Here is a 16,849-nt window from a genome sequence, read left to right as displayed (position 1 = left end):
TTGGTAATCTTAAACAAAGCTTAACTGGAGCCAGCCATGAAATGGCATAAAATCCCTGGATTAGCCATTAACTCCGCATTGCCACATACAAGCCATTATTTCACCTACTTATTACTTCACCGCCCGCCCCTGCTGCCTGTCACTGCTGCTTGCTTCTTGCCACATACACCTCTTGAGCAATGCCAGCTTTGAGTTTTAGCCCACAGAAACCAGCCAGATATGCACATTTTCTACTGATTAGGAATGTGCTCTTTACGGTGGGTTATGGACTCGTGTTCACAGTGTAGGTTTTCAGTTAATGTCTAACATTTAAGCAGGTCATGTTTGAACAGCAGTAGGGGATATAATTTATTACTTTAGAGAGAATGTAGGGTAATATTTATTATTTTGGGAAGAATATTCCCAAATTCCCAAAAGAAATTCCAAAATAATTGTAAAGGTTGTACAAGTGGTGAGATGATATGGGTAGCAAGTAATTTATTTTTTATGAATTAGTTATAAAACCGTATATGAAATGAGCCAAAGTGAAAGGAAGGGGATCAGAACCCCTGTAAAACTTAGAAGCAAGGAGAAAGACAGGGTCAGAAAGTTCAAATGACAACTGAAAGCCTAATTTGTGATTTCTTGAGGTATTTCTGTACATTTTTGTTTTAGTTGTTACTGGGGAAAAAGCAGCTGCTACAGTAAATTAGAGGAAGAATCAGTAGCTGAGTATACAATGTACATACTGAGCAAAATTATCTATTGCTACCCGGGGTATCTCTCTGGCAGGTGCCCAAGAAGCAAAGTAGAGGATGCAAACAGGGACATGATAAAATTACAGCCCAGTTCCATACCTGCTGAAATCTGTGCAGGATATACCATTACTTTAAAGAGTGTCAAGCTCTCAAAAAATTCCTGGTGAATCTCTTGAAATAAAAACAGTTTAAAAAAAAATTCAAGAAATAGCTAGGCTAAGTAAATTTTGCATTCATCAACCCTAAGATACAGCAATTTTAGCCAGATTTGTCATTGCTTTAATAATATATGATTTATATTTAAATGACTATGAGATATATGGGAAAGGAAAGGAAAGGAAAGAGGAAAGGAAAGGAAAGGAAAGGAAAGGAAAGGAAAGGAAAGGAAAGGAAAGGAAAGGAAAGGAAAGGAAAGGAAAGGAAAGGAAAGGAAAGGAAAGGAAAGGAAAGGAAAGGAAAGGAAAGGAAAGGAAAGGAAAGGAAAGGAAAGGAAAGGAAAGGAAAGGAAAGGAAAGGAAAGGAAAGGAAAGGAAAGGAAAGGAAAGGAAAGGAAAGGAAAGGAAAGGAAAGGAAAGGAAAGGAAAGGAAAGGAAAGGATCCTAGCTATATCTTGAGTCCCAGATCATAAGCACACTGCACAGTTAACTAGGTTGATTGGCAGGTGGGCCTGGGCACTCAAATTAGCTTGCCTGTGAACAAGTTTTTTATGACAGAAGGGTAACCGCAGTCTCAGCATTCTGGCTTTTTCTGAACTGGCTCACGAGTGCCTGTGCTGAGGCAATCTAGGTTTCATTCTCATTCAGCTCTATCAGCTGGTAGGGAGCTGTGGGAAGCAGCACTGGCACACAGGGGTGAACTATCCCATCTTTGTGGTGTGGAGTAGATGCATTTGAACCCACAGAAAGGAAAGCTTCGGCTCTTAGAGCCACGGTTGCATCAGTCACCTGAGCAAAAAGCACCCTCAGAGCTCTGTGCAACGATTTTCTAACGTGAGTGGTGGTGCCAATAACCTGGGAGGTAAAAGCTGCATAGCATTTTCTGCTCTGTGGACATAACTCTGGAGGCCCTGGAAAAATAACCCCATCATGTGTCTATGTGGAAAACCGAAAGAATTTCAACTCCAGAAAAAAAAGTCCCGTGTTTTTCAGGGTCAGTTCCTTTTGTAAACACTCCAAGAAATTAATAGATGAATAAATAAAAATGCTATACAGTGTTTTGAGTCGTGGTCTGAAGCCCTGCCTGTGATGTGTGTTCATTCACACCGATGTATCAGTGTGTGGGGAGGAAACACCTCAGCCTGAAGAAAAGGACAAGGCACCAGCGAACTGTGGTGTGGGAATTAGTATGCCATTTCTACAGACAGCACATTAAAGTCTGGGTTCTCGGGAGTGTAAGGCAAGGGTATCCCTACCAGCTTTCCAGGAAAGCCTATAGGGTATGACTGCAGCAGTTGAGCCGCCATACAGAGCTGTAAGGTGAGGTGCGGGTCCCTCTCCAACGAGGTGACCCGCAGCTGGCTTCAGACAGCCGTTGACAGAGAACGGTGGGAACAGCACGGGATTACGAGGGATCAGACAGATTTTCATGTTCTTTCCTGAATAAACAGTTTTGGTTTGGGGCAAGAAAGAAGCCGAAGGGCAGGCGAGCCCACGCAGGGTGTTCATTACGGCCTCCCGCGGCGAGGCTGTCGCTGCAGCCGGAGCGGCCGGCGGCGGGAGCAGCTGCCCATTCCTGCACTTCCCACCTGCCGTGACTCAGGGCTGAGAGATTTAGGGGTGACCTTATCGCCTTCTACAAGCACCGAAAAGAAACTGTGGGGGTCGGCCTCTTCTCCCAGGCAAGTAGTGACGGAACGAGAGGAAATAGCCCCAAGCTTTGTCAGGGGAGGTTTAGGCTGGGCATCAGGAAGAATTTCTTCACAGAAAGGGAGATTAGACATTGGAATGGGCTGCCCAGGAAGGTAGTGGAGTCACTATTCCTGGAGACGTTTAAGGAAAGCCAGGATGTGGGACTCGGTACCATGGGCCAGTTATATGGTGGTGTTCGGTCACGGGTTGGATTCGATGAACTCAAGAGTCTTTTTCAACCTAATCGATTTTGTGATTCAGTGATTATACTCTTCAGGCAGCCCCGGTGTCAGCAGGGCTCGGTGGAGTACCAAGGGCGACCCCGAGACGCCTCACTCGGGCACCCGAACGGGGTCGCGGCCCCGGGAATGCAGAGGACCGAGCCACCTCCAGCATCACTCTTCGGTGCGGTAGCACCGGGACCCCCGGCAGCCCCGGCAGCCCCAGCAGCCCCGACCAGCGGCGGCAGTAACCACAGCTCCCGCCTCCCGAGCCGTGCGAGGCGAAGCGGCTCCCGCCGGGAGCGACAGGCCCCACCCCTCGCGGGCGGGACACCTGCTCCCGCGCGCTCTGATTGGCTGGCGGTGATGTAATCGCGCGCACATACGGGTACTCCCCACTGCCCCCCGTGGGGCATGGGGGAGGTCGCGCGCGCCTCTCGCCCGCCCCGCGACCAATCGCCGTGCGGAGCGACTCGGCGCGCGGGCTGGGCCGCGCTCTGCTGCCCCGCCGGTCGCGCTTGATTGGCAGGGGCAACGGCCAATCAGAAGAAGGCACCCGCGGGTCGGTTCACGCCCCCTTGGCGAAGCAGCGGCCGGGGCGAGAGAGGCTGCGGGACTGGCGGCGCTGGGAGCCAATGGCCTGCAGGCAAACCGCGCCGCCGATAGGGAGGGGATGTGGCGGCGGGAGGGAGGCTGGGAGGGGCGAAGGCCCTCGCTGACAGCCGCTTCCCTCAGTCCTGTCCGAGGCTTCGAGGCTGGAAAAAAAAAAGTGCGGAGAAAGACGGAGTCCGTGCCCCGTCGTCTTGATTGACGAGAGCCACAGCCAATAGTAACCAAAGCAGGCGGGGGAGACCCAATCAGAGAAAAGCTTTTGGGCTGGGCCTAGGTGTGAGCGGCGAACGCATCTACCAATGACAGCGAGGAAGGGCTGTGCCGTCGGGGCCGTCGGCCAATGGTCGGTGGGATGGGGCGGGCGGGGCGAGCCTGGCCCCGCCCGGTTCTCCCGAGCGCTGTGACGCGGGCGGGGGGGACGGCGGCTCCAACATGTCCGCGCTGCTGGCGGCGCTCCGAGTGCGCGACCGGGCGGCGGCGGCGGCCGGCGGCGGCCAGCGCGGGGCGGCGCGCGCCTGAGCCCGAGCCAGCACCGCCCGCACCCGCGCCGGGCCCCGCAGCGCCGCCGGGCGCCGGGGGACGCGGGGCACACAGGTAGAGAGAGCAGCCGGGACAGAGCGGGGGAAGGGGCTGAGCGGGCGAGCCGGGGCTGGGGCTGCAGCGCCGGGGGGAGGGGGGGCAGGGAACATGGCGTGCGGCGGGTGCGCCCCTGGGGAGCGAGCGGGCATCGCGAGGCCCGGCCGCCGCCTTCCTCCCGCCATGGGAGAAGAGACGGCCGGGGCCGCGCTGACACGGCCCAGGCCCCACGCGGCCCTGAGGCTGGGGAGCCGGCAGGCCTGGCCTCGCGTGGGTGGCACCGGCGAAGGCGCCGGAGATGTCCGGCGTGTGCCGGCGGCCGGAGCCGGGCCGGGGGGCGGCCCGGGCCCGCGCACGTGCATTGGCTGGGGCCTGGGGAGTGTCGGGCCGGGGCCCGTGGTACCGACGGGCTGTGGGGGTGGGGGAAGGTGGCGAGCGGAGGGCACGGCTCAGGTGTCGGGGGGAGAAGCTGCCGTGAGGCCTGGGTACTTCTGGCCAGCTGGGATGAAATCACAGGCAGATGGGCAGTGCTTGGGAGTCTTTAGGAGAAAGGAGTTGAGGGCAGTTCTTGCGCGTAGTTTGGAGCTTGCGGGCTCTGCGAACCAAATGGATATACTTTTACTATAATTTACAGTAATACCTCTCTCGGAAGGATGGAGTAAATTTGATGAGTTGAGTTGGAGGCAGCTAGAAAAATCCGTACCTGCCTTGTTTTGTGTGCTGCGCTAGATTGAGGGATGTGTTTATACTGTGGGAATGCAGGTGGTGGGTGAAACCACATGTGTTTGGGAGTAGCGGTACAGGAAGGCCTGTGAATTTAGGAGTAATAGGTAAACAGGCTTCTGTGTGTTGTGAGAAGTAAGGTGGTAGGCATCTGAAGGCTGTGGAGGAGGGAAGCTTTGGGTGGTAGGGAAGCCTGTGTACAAGTTACAGGCACAGTGGTAACAGGTTGCTGCAAGGTTCTGAACTTGTTTTGTTTCGTGGCCAGTGTGGTTAGACTTAATGTGCGAGACCTTCATGTGTAATATGAGCTGGTATGTAGACAGTAAGTCATGCGTGTTCCTGCTGCTGTGCCTTGCTTCGTCTGCTGCTCACACTGGGAGCTGAGAGAGATGCCCGGCTGTCACCAGCTTAGTGAGCTCTCTATCTGGTGTATGGAGATGGGCTAGAGCAGCAAGCAACGTGGTCTCTGACCTGGGAACTTTAAAGGAACTGTGAATTGATGTTTCACCTGTAATGAAATGGAAAGGCTGGATATTTCTTGTTTGGCCCATGGAATACAAATGGGAAAACATGTAGCAGATGCCATGTGTTGGGATCATGATAGTGCTTCTTGGAGAAAAGTCTGTGCGTGTGCTGGGGAGCTGTAGAGCTGTAGTTATATATGTTTTTGGCAGGTATCAGGCACTCTAAATTTCTGTCAATTAGGTCATCAACACTGTCTTCTTGTAGGTAAATTTTCAATGATGACTGTGGACTACAGAAAAATGAGGGGGCTTGTGTGGATATTTGGGTTTGGTTGAAAATGGGGGGAAGGATGAATTTGTATACAGGGTGAAGATTATGTTAGGCTATGTATACACTTGTGTATCAGGGGAATGGTATTTGTGCAAAAGGGAAACTGGAGTTTTCGTATTGCTGAGTTAGTTAGTCTGTGTATAGAGAGAGGAGGCAGGCGTTTTTGGCTGAGGCTATGAAAAGTTGAAATGGCATGGGGGAGGGATGATGAACTGGCTCCAGGGTCCTGTACAGGTTGGAGGCTGTGGGGATCCTTTGCTGTTTATGCTATGGAGAGAAGTATTTTATAGTTATGACACCTAGTGAAAATGAAAAAAGTGAATAAAGATGATTAGGCAATTTAGTACAGTTATGAATGTTACTGGATTAAAGAAGGTTACAGGAGAGTCAGGGGTTTTCTGGTAAACTGTTTTTTTTTTTTGTTTATTTTGTTCTGTTTGTTTCACTGGATAAATTGACCATTAACTTTAAGAGTAAACTTTTGCTGAAACTAGCACTCATAATGGTGTTGACAGGCCAGCAGCTAATTAAAAGCACATCATGTGGTATAGATAAGCTTGTGTGTGTGTGTCTCCAGTACATCCATTATATGTATTTATTACATGTGTTTTATATACCTTAACACTTAACTGAGTTTGCATATCTGGAGTATATGAAATCTTCTATACTGGATGTATACTTGTGTTTGAGAGAGGGTTAATGGATCAGTGTTTGAGGGTCAGAGATTTGTGAAGAGGCAATCCATTTAGAATGGAAAGCTTGGATCAGTTGGAAATGAGGAGAAATTACGTGTGTGAATCCCATGTTCTGCAAGTTTATGTTCTGTTTATTTGTGTAGCCCCTCATCTGTTGTTCTGCAGATATTTAGAGGAGGCTATTACATAGGGCAGTGATTTAATTAAGGCACACAACATCAGGATGAAGGAAATGTAATTAACGTAGTATGGAGAGAGCTGCATGGAGGGTGCTGAGAACCAGTTTTTCTTTTATAGTCGTAGCCATGAGGTGATCAGTTTGTGACATAGGGAATGAGAGAAAGAAATTAGTAGTCTTGTACTTATCCTGGACAATTTGGTTCTTTTCTTGTCTCTGGTGTGCATTGCTCTTTTAAACTTTTCCAGTGATAATTACTAATGTGTACTTCTGGCTTAGCAAACTTGTCTCAAGAAATAAAAACCTATTATAATTGAAATTCAAGCCTGTGAAATCTGTGTGTTGAACAATTGTTTCACGTGCTCACTGTCAAAAACTACTGCTCTCAGGGGTCCAATGGAGCCTACAGAGTATGTCTTACATGAATGTGTTGCTTCCATATCACAAAATGGAAAGGCACTAAAATCTGCTCTTAGTAGTGGATGTAAAAATCTGTGTTTATGAAGTATTTGTATTACTCTTCAGAGCAGGGCTTACTTATACTGCAGCAAGGGATGGGAATGTGCATAGAAGAGTGTTCAATGAGTATTGAATGTTCTCTTTATAAGCACACCTTGCTGAGCACTGCCATAGTGTTCAGTAGGGCAGGGGTGGGCTTGGTTTGTCAGTGTGGTTTCTGTTGCTTGGTTTGGTCTTGGTTTTTTTTTGGTTTCTTTAAAAACAAAATGCAAAAAATGGTAATTGATCACTTGGTGGTTCCTTGCATCATTAGTCCAGTAGGAGCACTGAAATGTGCCATATAGGTCTACTGCTGTATCTTAGAGAGTGGGAAATAGCTGTTTTTTTCCACTCAGCACTGGAAGATAATTAGCTAACCATTGGTTTTTACAAGCACGGTCTCTTCCAAGTGAGTGGGAAAGCCTTGGTGAAAGAATCCAAGCTCAAGACTCCATGTTTAGACTGTGGAGAGTGATTATTGTAGCAGGCCATGCATATCTTTATGTCCATAGTTGGGGTTTTTTTCCCTAGTATTGATTCTTTCTGCCCACTACTTTAATCAAATATGTTCCATTTTGTTTGGGGTTTGTATTTTAGTTCTTGCCACTTGTCCACTGGTCTCTGAATTCAGTGCTGCACTTCCCTTCCCTGTGAAAAAGAAGCATTCTTCAGATCTTTGGCCTTTTAGCAATGGAAGAGACTCAGTCTGAGTGTTCTTCTCAGTAAATTGGAGGAGAGCAGTGGTGATTTCTTTGGAAAACTGTTGAAATCAAAACTTTTGTTGTCTTGGTTCCTTCCCTATGTATTACTTTTTTAGTTCTGTGCTTCAGTTTATGCTTGGCGGTCTTCATGATTTGGCTTACAGCTGTACATGGTGTGAATTATGACGACTTCTTTCTCACTGTCTGTTAGCAGCATGAATGCAGCATGAATGTTTTATGCATCTTAGAGGAGTCCGGTTTAGTACCAACCTCCAGCATATCAGATATAAATAAAATGTTCAGTGAATTTAATGTCAAAATTTGGACCAGTAATTGCAGCTTTTTAAAAATAAAAAACAAAGCCACCCAAATAGAATGACCTCTGACTAGAGGAGCCCAGAAAGATGAAATTGAAAGATGATCCCTGATGTAAGAACAAGGATGCAGAGTTTCCAGAAAAATTATCAATACTGCTTTTACTTAACAGACTACTTTGCAAGCTCCTTAGCTGTTTGGATGATGTCTTTCAGCCTTAGGCAGATGTTTAGTGTGGGAAACTTTGTTCAGACTGCTTATAATTTGCTTAAACCTTGTACAAATTTATATTTGTATTATATGGTAAAGGCAGATAAATATTTGGAAGAATTTGAGTGTCAGTCCTGAAGAAAACTGGTCTGAAAATCGTCATGAGGTGGTAAGAAATTACTGAGCAGAGTTAGCTCGTCTCTAGTTTCTTGAGATGAGCAGTTCAGCTCATCTCACTTTCTTGAGATATTGTTGGCGTGTTGAAGCATAAGAGATGCCAGTGAGTGTAGGTTAAATTAGTCTTCAGGCTCTTGGAAAACCCTGTGCTGGGAGGGAAAGAACAAAGGTGTTTTAATGTAGAGAATGATGCCAGAAAGGAAAACTCAGTGTCTCAGCAGACAGCAGCCTTTCTTATAATTTTGAAGGAAATTACTCAGGCCCAGGTATTTTTGTTCTGCTATGAAAAATGTTATCCACAACTTTTTTTTTTCCTTGTGTACTATTAGCTCCTCATTAACATTACTTCAGTGTGTTATTTTATGATGTCATTACATTACTATCTCCTGTCGTAAGTTCTCTTGATCTTTGATGGGAAATAACTGTATTCATTGAGTTTTCTTTCAAACAAATAGTATAGCTAGGTGCTGAAGTCCGATTTTGCAAGAGTTAACATGAAATAGATCAGAAAAACCTTGCTTAAGGATGTTTCAGACTGGGCTGCTGGAGAGTTTAAAATGGCTCTTTAGTGAGTATGGTAATGACATGTCAATAACCACAAAGTTCCAGTTAAATCACAAAGGAAAGTGTCATTCGTTCTTTGCTGTTTTCATGGGATTAGTGTGTTAACAGAAAATGTCATCTTCAATAATCCTACTTTTGTGTCTTCACCCCAGTATAGGAACTTGACCTTTACTGAGTGTAGAGCAAACATGGCTCTGCATTGTTAGCATATGAATTAATTGTAAAGTAGGTAAGGAAGTAAGATGGTAAGGATTTGTTGAGCAGAGGAGGTAGCACATTATTGTAAGTTTTTCATGCAGTACTGCTTTGGTCTGTTCTCACCAGCTTGTTGGTCCTGCTAAAGGCAGGTATATGTTTGAAACTGATGATCATCCATTTAAAATTTTATAAAAAAATAAAAAATTGTGTCAGGAGAGAACATTTCAGTGATGGAACTATTTGTAAAGAACTGATATTTTGATTCAAATGAAACAATGAATGTTACATTGGTCAGCTTATTCAAAAAGAAAAAAAAACCCTCTGTTGTGGTTGCTTTGTTGGTTAAGCTGATGTGCAAGTCATTAAAAGCATTATTGAGTACATGCTGCTCTTCCTTTCCTATCACCACCTCCAGTGGAACCTTTGATCGAGCTATGTTTTCAGTGTTATTTGAAAAGTTTTATAAAACAGCAATTGTAGGTGATACGTGAAGTATGTAGATCTTGGGTGAGTTGTTTTTTTTCTTGATTCAGAAAGCTCTTCTAGAATATCCCACTAGCATTTGAAACTCCTAACCTGTAAAGGGGTGTAAACAAATGTGGATGAGTGCCGATTCACTGCTGCTGTCATTACTCCAGAAAAAAGAACACCCTGTGCAGGCATATTTTCTAGGGCTTTGGAGGTGCTTGTTGGCAGCTTAAGTCTGTGGGTTTACTTCCTGCTGCTTGAGGCTCTCATAAATGACTGGGCAATATCTGCCACATTGATTATGTTAGCAAGCAGTATGCTGCACTTGAAGAAGGTTGTAGAGTGAAGCTGTAAGTTAGGTAGACTCGGTGTCCCCAGTGTGTGTACTTCGTGGGGTTTATTCTGGACTAATTGTAGTCTGGGTCTGTGGGCTGAGTATGTTCCAAGCTCTCACAGAGATTTGATGTAGGTTAATCTGGGAGATGCTCAGATCGTGTGTTCAGAAACTTCTATGAGATGTGAACTAAAATACAGGAAGTGGGTGACAGATTTACTTCAAAAGCGTGCTCCTAACTCAGACTGAAGTGGCAATACAGCTGTGCCCACTGGGTCTCCAAAAGGCAGGTTAGAGCACTGCAGAGGATGCTGAGCTGTGCTGAGCCGAGCTGCTTCCTCAGTGTTGCCAGGCCTGCAGAAATTGTCCTGCTGCTCTCTGACTAAGGATTGATTATCTTGACTGGTAACTGAATATCTGTTCCCAAATTATTGTCCTTAGTTTTGAAATTTTGTTGTGTAAAAATGACTGGTGGTAAAACTACAATAAATTCTGGAGAGTAGTTCTTTCATGGTTTTACTTCAGTTAATCAAGAATGAAACTAGCTGTGTGAACAGCAAGTTATGAAGCCTGACTTCCTGTGGCTTTGTGTCTTGTGGTTGGATTTTTCTGGGTGTAGGGTATTGTGTGTTCTGTAAGTATTCTCATGTGTTTGGGGCACTATCTATTCTGTATGGGATGATTGTTTTGGTAACACAGCTGAGCTTCTGCTGCACTTGTCCTCAGGGGGCACTAGTTTGGATGTCTCTCCTTGATGTGACTGTTTATTTCCACAAAACACACAGGACCTGATTATTTGTGAAATATTTACTCTTGTGTAAACTTTGGAGTTGTGTTTCAGTGAAACTGTAGGGACACAGACAACACGCACTGTAGCTTGACTTGCTGGGGTTTTATATTTTTTTCCACTAATTCCTTGTTTTACTGTTTGTGTGTGTGGTTGGTTGTCTGTTTTTTTAAAAATAATTACTGCTGTTTAAAGTTTCTTCCAAGAGTTGAGTATGTTCCCCATAGCATTTCAGGGAACATATCTAGAAATATGTTCTTCATGTCTATATATATATTTCATATCTAGAAATTGTGTTCTTCATGGCAGCTTTTTAAGGGATGCTGAAAATATCTTCTTTATGAGGCAAGATTCTTCAGAGTATTCAGCATGCTTGTTAAACCACATCCAAATAAATATTGACAGGTGTAAAGTTGCCTTTGTATATCACAGCTATATATGTGGTACCACATGTAGTAGTTTTGGACCATGATTTTAGGAGAGAAGTGAATGAAGGTTTTCACGTTGCGTAAGTCTCTGGAGTACAGCTAGACTGGATTTAGAGGGTGGTGGATTAGCAATTGGAGGGGGAAGGGACTTGTGTTTGTGATTGCCCTTGTGACCTTGAAAACTGCTGAAACTGTCATGTGCTTTGAAACTTCACAGATGAGAAATACTGTACTGAAACTATGTGGTACTGTGGGCTGTTCTGAGAGTTTTGTCTTCAGTATACAAAGCTGAAGAAATTGCTCCTTTTGCTTCTGTTTGAAGTGAGTCTATACTCAAAGCACTGCCGTCAGAGAGCTATGAAGGTATGAAAGGTGAATATAATGCAGATGTTACTTAGGGTTTTTTCTGTGTCCTTTCTTCTCCTGTTCTCTTTACCTAGTACAGTAATGAAATAAGTCTGTAGTATTTGTTCTGGTTCCTGACAGGAAAATGTTATCCTGATCTAAAGGTACTCTGCATGCCAGCTTGTGCACAAGGCCTCTTTTCAGATATGGTACTAGTTGCAGGCTCTGATTTCTGGTGTCTGACATGAAGCTTGGTTCTCTATGGAGCATTTGATAAAAATGGTTTATAGCTGCCTTTTCACTAAAAGGGTACTTTTTTTGAGTGTTTGTGTTCAAAGGAAACATGAAGTTGGTTGTTTTTTTTTATTTCAGCTGTTGTAAAACTTGAATCCAGACCTAGCAGAGGTAGTCCATTGACTCCCCCAGGTAGTGTTCAGTCGCTCTGAAAAGTAAAGCAGCTCCATCTAGCTCAAGAGAGCCCCAGTGCACAGTACAGGCTGTTAAGGCTTACAAATGCCTCACTTTGGGTGTTGTCAGTAAGAGCTGAAGTGACGCCTCTAAGGAGGTTATTAACAATGCCTAATTACAGGTGGGATTTACACTCAATGAGTGTTATTCAGTAGTTGTGGGAGTGCTGCCTATACATGAATCAAATGGACTCCTCAGATGGGATATTTATCCATTTGCTAGCTTGTCATGTTTTTTGTGCCTTTATCACTTTTCCAGGAGACATTAGAGCAAGAGCTTTTTTTTGTTTCACTTTTCCTTTTCTCTGAGGTAATGTCTTTCCTGCTCTTTTCTTTGCTGATTGCTTATGCTGGAGGATGGATTTATTGGCCTCATCCAAAGCCTAGGTTGTGTCTGCTTGTGTTACTCTGAGGAGTAGTTATCTAAGCAAGTAGAAAGTTGTGCACAGAAGTTCAGATAATAGAGGTTTTATGCATAAACAAGATGAAAACCATGTTGTGAAAACAATAGATCTGGGAGGAAGAGGGGAGTGTGAAACCTGTTCTGTAAATCCTCCGTAAGTTCACTGCAATTCAAACTGCTGTTCAAAAGATAACCTCCAGTCAGTAAGCATTCAGTCATTTAAAAAAATGTATTAATAGTAGGAATTGTTTGCTTTGTGTGAGGTTTTCCAGCCAGCCCTCTTTGAGATTCTGTGCATCTCTCACAGTGTAAAGAAACTGGAAGCAATTCAATGTGTCTGTCTCTTAAAAGTAATTTGTGGGATCAGGGAAGAGAGAAGCTTACCACTTTTGTGGATGATTATGTTGGAAAGAGATGTTTCACAGTGTTTGCTAGAGTCAAACAGGCCTTAAGAGTGCATCTGTTTTTCCATAAGTGGTTGAAGTGATAGTTTAACATTTTCCTGTGTTTTAAAATTGAAGCAATAATTAGGCTTGTGTGTGATGTGGAAGGAAAGGATAGTTAGGACTCTGCTATAGTACCAATGATGTTTTGTATCCTACTTTTATATCATAGTAAACTGTAAGCTTCTTTTACTTTTGTTTGGCCTTTGGTTTGTCTTATGCTGAACCATGTCTGTACTATTAGGGCTTCTTACAGTGTTTGAGTGTGAAAATAATGGAGGTTAAGAGCTGTTGAAGATGGATAGCTAGTTTGTAACATTAAATTAAATTGGATGACATCTCAGTTTCTTAACTAGAACATACTAAACAGAAGTAATTTTAGGCCAGAGAGCTTCTCTAAAATATTTAACGAACTCACATATAGTAGCTGTTAAACAAAACAGCTTATTTTGTGATTTTGACTATTGTTATTTTATTTTAAAGTATTATTTTAATTTAAAGAAAAAAAAGAGAATGCTGTCAACTTAGTATATCTGACTTTTGGAGGGAAGGAATAAGGTTACAAACAGTTGAAACAGTTTTTAATGTGAAGTGCAAGTGATGCTGGACTTCTGGAGTCAGAGGGGAAGAAATACAATTTCAGTGTAGTTCAGATTCTTGAAATTAACTTGTGTGCTGCTGTTACCAATAGCAAGAAACAGAATTTAACATGGTTAGAAAAATGTAACTACAGAAGGTACTCTGCAGTTGTACTTGATTAATTCATGTTTGAAAGAAAAAAATCATTGAAAAATACCATATATTCACAGATGTATTTAAGAAGCCACACTATTTTCAGTCTGAAGTTTTTTGTAGTTCTGAATGTGTAGAGAGGGAATGTAGGGCTCAGTTACTGCTGGAAGTAATCTTTTTTCACTCTTTTGTTTTGTTCAGGCTTAGCAGATTCAGATGTGTTTTGTATAAACAAAACCAAAAAAATGTCATAACTAAAGTAACTAATATTTTGGAAAGGTGTCTTAAGGTTTGCCCAGACTTGAAGCCTGATTATGATGTCAAGTTTCACAAAGAACAGGAAGATAATGTGGAAAACTTGTCGATAGGTCTCTCCTGTTGTCCCTTCCTCCAAAGGTCTTGTTTATTGAAGCACTGATTGAAACAAGCTCTTGCATATAAAGCACATGTGACAGCTTAGATCTGTCATGAGTTGTCAGATTTGTGCTTAAAACCATTTTCTAAAGTCAACTAATGGTCCTAAAACACTATATTGGAAACTCCATCTTTTTCTGCTTCTTATCTTTTCTATAGTAGTCAGCATCTTAAGCTACCACTAGTACAATAAATGGGGAGCCAAGTCTATCTGTGAACAACCTTTCTTCTGCACAGTTCATTTTGTTCCAATTTCAGAAGTTGTTTTTTTCCAGTCAGTGTTTATCCTCTCCTTTCCCTGAGTCAAAGTCTGATGCTGTTACTGCAAGAGAGAAACTGAAATAAGTCAAGAGAGGACATGAAAAGGAGTGTTCTTAGTAAGGAAGAAAACTACAATGCTTTCTAAAGAACTTATTGCATAAATTCACTGATAACTTCAGCTAATCCAGAGAATACTTGAGTAGGCAGAACACAGTATTCATTGAGGAGTATTCCTTCTTGCTCCCATTATGGGGATCTGTCTTTTGCGCATTTGTCTGTACATAATTTTAAAGATTTGTATCGGCACGTACACTGCACTGATTTTTATTACTAAGTTCTGCTGCCTGCCACTACCTCTTGCTTACCTTTCAGAGCTGTCCTGACTCTTTTTGATACTGGCATCAGTAAAACCCAACAAGTAAAAGTTGACCACTGACATTGCTGGGTGAGATGGCGAGGAGCTTCTTGCTCTTAGTCTTTCTCCATCCTTATTTTTGTTTATGTTTGGTCTCTTTGGGCTCATTTTCTCCTGATGAATCCACTTTTGAGAAGGACTGGGGGGAATGAGAGAAGATTTAGTCTGTAGTGCTTTCTCCTGAACTGTGCAAGTTGTTGGGTTTTTTCTCCCTGAATTGTGTAAAAAGTCCTGGAGATAGTGGAAGTCTTAGTGCTTTGTGGATTTAAGGTGTCATGGAATTGGTGGACTTGTGTCACTATTGTTGAAGAAGCAAAGATTCTTTTAGGCTTTTTGGATTACTGAAACCATGTACTTTGAACCACTTTGTTCAGAGAAGGAAAGTAAGAGTGAGCTGATGTGACCCCAGATTAATTTTTACATTAATAGGGGAAAAAAGCAATAAAGCTTATTAGGTCCAACTGCCAAAGGGTAGTGCCTTCAAAATTCTATAGACAGAGCATTCATGGAGCTAGCATTTAATTTGGTTGAAGCTCAGCTGCTTCTGTGTTGGTTTCTAGTCATTAAATCTTATACCTTGGTGAGAGTGCTGGGCACTAGATACATCAGCTTTTTTGTCAGCCAGGCACTGCTCTTGTGTTTTTGTAGCTGTTTAAAAACAATGGGTATAGCATCTTCTTGGAAGCTGAGTCACTTACTGTAAATAATGCAGCTTTGATTTTGTCTGTCATTATGGGGAGTTTGTTCCCTCTACACAAACAGATTTCTGCTGCATGCTGCCCAGTTGGTATCTGGTATTCCTCTCTTTAAGGGTTAAAGGTCCGTAGAATAGTTTGTTTTTTCACCACTTTTCAGTGTTGATACGGTACAGAAAAAGAGTTTTAGCTAAGCCCCTGCACACACTCAGGCATTTGCTTCTAGAACCCACCATAATCCTGACTTTCATTAAGGAAGAGGTTCTTGTACCTCAGTATGTTAGTAGTATTGTATGTATTTCTGCAGGTCTCTGCTTCTGACCATATGTGAGATCCTCTTCCTTCTCATGCTGATACTTGGTTGTGTCTCATCTTGTGGTTGAGCTGGGTAATGTGCATATGTTTGGTACATATAGCTGAGATTAATTTTCTTTTAGTTCAGCTTCTTGAATCAGCTTGCTGCATGAGGATGTGAGACCAACTACTGATGCCAAAGCTGGGGAAGAAACTACCCATGACAGGAGGTGGGTTTACAGCAGTTATCAGTTCAGCTTAGCCTCACTTACTGTAAGACTGCATGCTGAGGTATTTCACATGAGGTTCTTGTGTAGTTACTAGCGTTGGTTCTTGACACTGGTGGTTTGGATACCTAATGACCTATCCTGTGAATGGAAGTTCTGTGTTTACTTGGAGTATTACTGCTGATGAAGACCATAGAGAAGTCACAACTGTGGCAGTGTTAGGAGTGCTACCAGTCATTTTGCAGTCCTAAAGTAAAAAGAGTGTGGAATTAAATGTTGACATTAAAACATCTATTATAACTAAATTAAAAAGGTCATCCCCTCTTTTGGATTTTCCCCAAATGCATAGCCTGCTACAGATGTTTGTATGACTCCCTTCATAGTAGTCATTCCAGTTTAATTAAATACCAGCACTTGCTGACAAGAATATCTGTAGGTACATGAGAAGACAACAGAAACCAAAACTTTGCATAGGAAAGGTCATGGTAAGGAGTTTGTCAGAAAGTTTCTGAGCAAGTCAGGCTGTTTTTTTGTGCTTTTTGTAACAGTTACAGATTTCCTTAGGGGGTGGGAGGGCTGCCTCAGCTCATCCACTGTGGTGTTTGTCACCACTTAATGTACGGTTAGAATATCTTACCCACTGCCTGTTTCAAGCCTATGTTTTGACGAATGCAGAGGGACCAAACTATTTTGGGTGAAACATGAGTAATGTCATCACTAGTAGAGAATAGAGTTTGCAGTTGTTTGTCAGGCACTGGCTGATTCTGTGTCCAGGAGTTTCCATATTCATTAAGTTTTGGAGGCTTCTTGCAGTAAGGTTGGGGAGAAATTCAAACTATCTGAAAAGGCATAAGCAATCTGAATTCTAGAAATCCTTTACAGTGTTCATAATGAAACATGTTTGAGTTTTCTTGGTCGTTTGCTCTTCTTTTCTACTTCTTTCTCTTCTCTTTCTCAGACATCCATTTCTTTAATAAATTTTACATACTATTACAAAGACCAAGTTTTCCCTTTTATAACCTCTGCTGTTTACTGTCTTGTAGCCAGATATCTTGAAAACTAGCCAGAAACTAAATTGTTTGATGTCTG

The 16,849-nt window shown here is 43.3% G+C and overlaps 1 protein-coding gene across 6 annotated transcripts in view; it reads left to right on the top strand.

Annotated features, from left to right (window-relative positions):
• The first annotated feature begins 3,821 nt into the window (after window positions 1–3,821).
• The window catches only part of PPM1B (protein phosphatase, Mg2+/Mn2+ dependent 1B), a 60,898-nt gene continuing 47,870 nt past the window's right edge, over window positions 3,822–16,849 (top strand). For all 6 annotated transcript variants that reach the window (XM_058834515.1, XM_058834514.1, XM_058834513.1 and 3 more), the window contains exon 1: window positions 3,822–4,011. The gene's annotated coding sequence lies outside the window, so the exon portion shown is untranslated. The remainder of the gene's footprint in view (window positions 4,012–16,849) is intronic.

Source organism: Poecile atricapillus, chromosome 3, assembly GCF_030490865.1.
Source record: "Poecile atricapillus isolate bPoeAtr1 chromosome 3, bPoeAtr1.hap1, whole genome shotgun sequence".
Classification (NCBI taxonomy): domain Eukaryota; kingdom Metazoa; phylum Chordata; class Aves; order Passeriformes; family Paridae; genus Poecile; species Poecile atricapillus.
The sequence above is the reverse complement of the archived record's forward strand: the minus strand, read 5'-3'. Positions and strand labels throughout refer to the sequence as shown.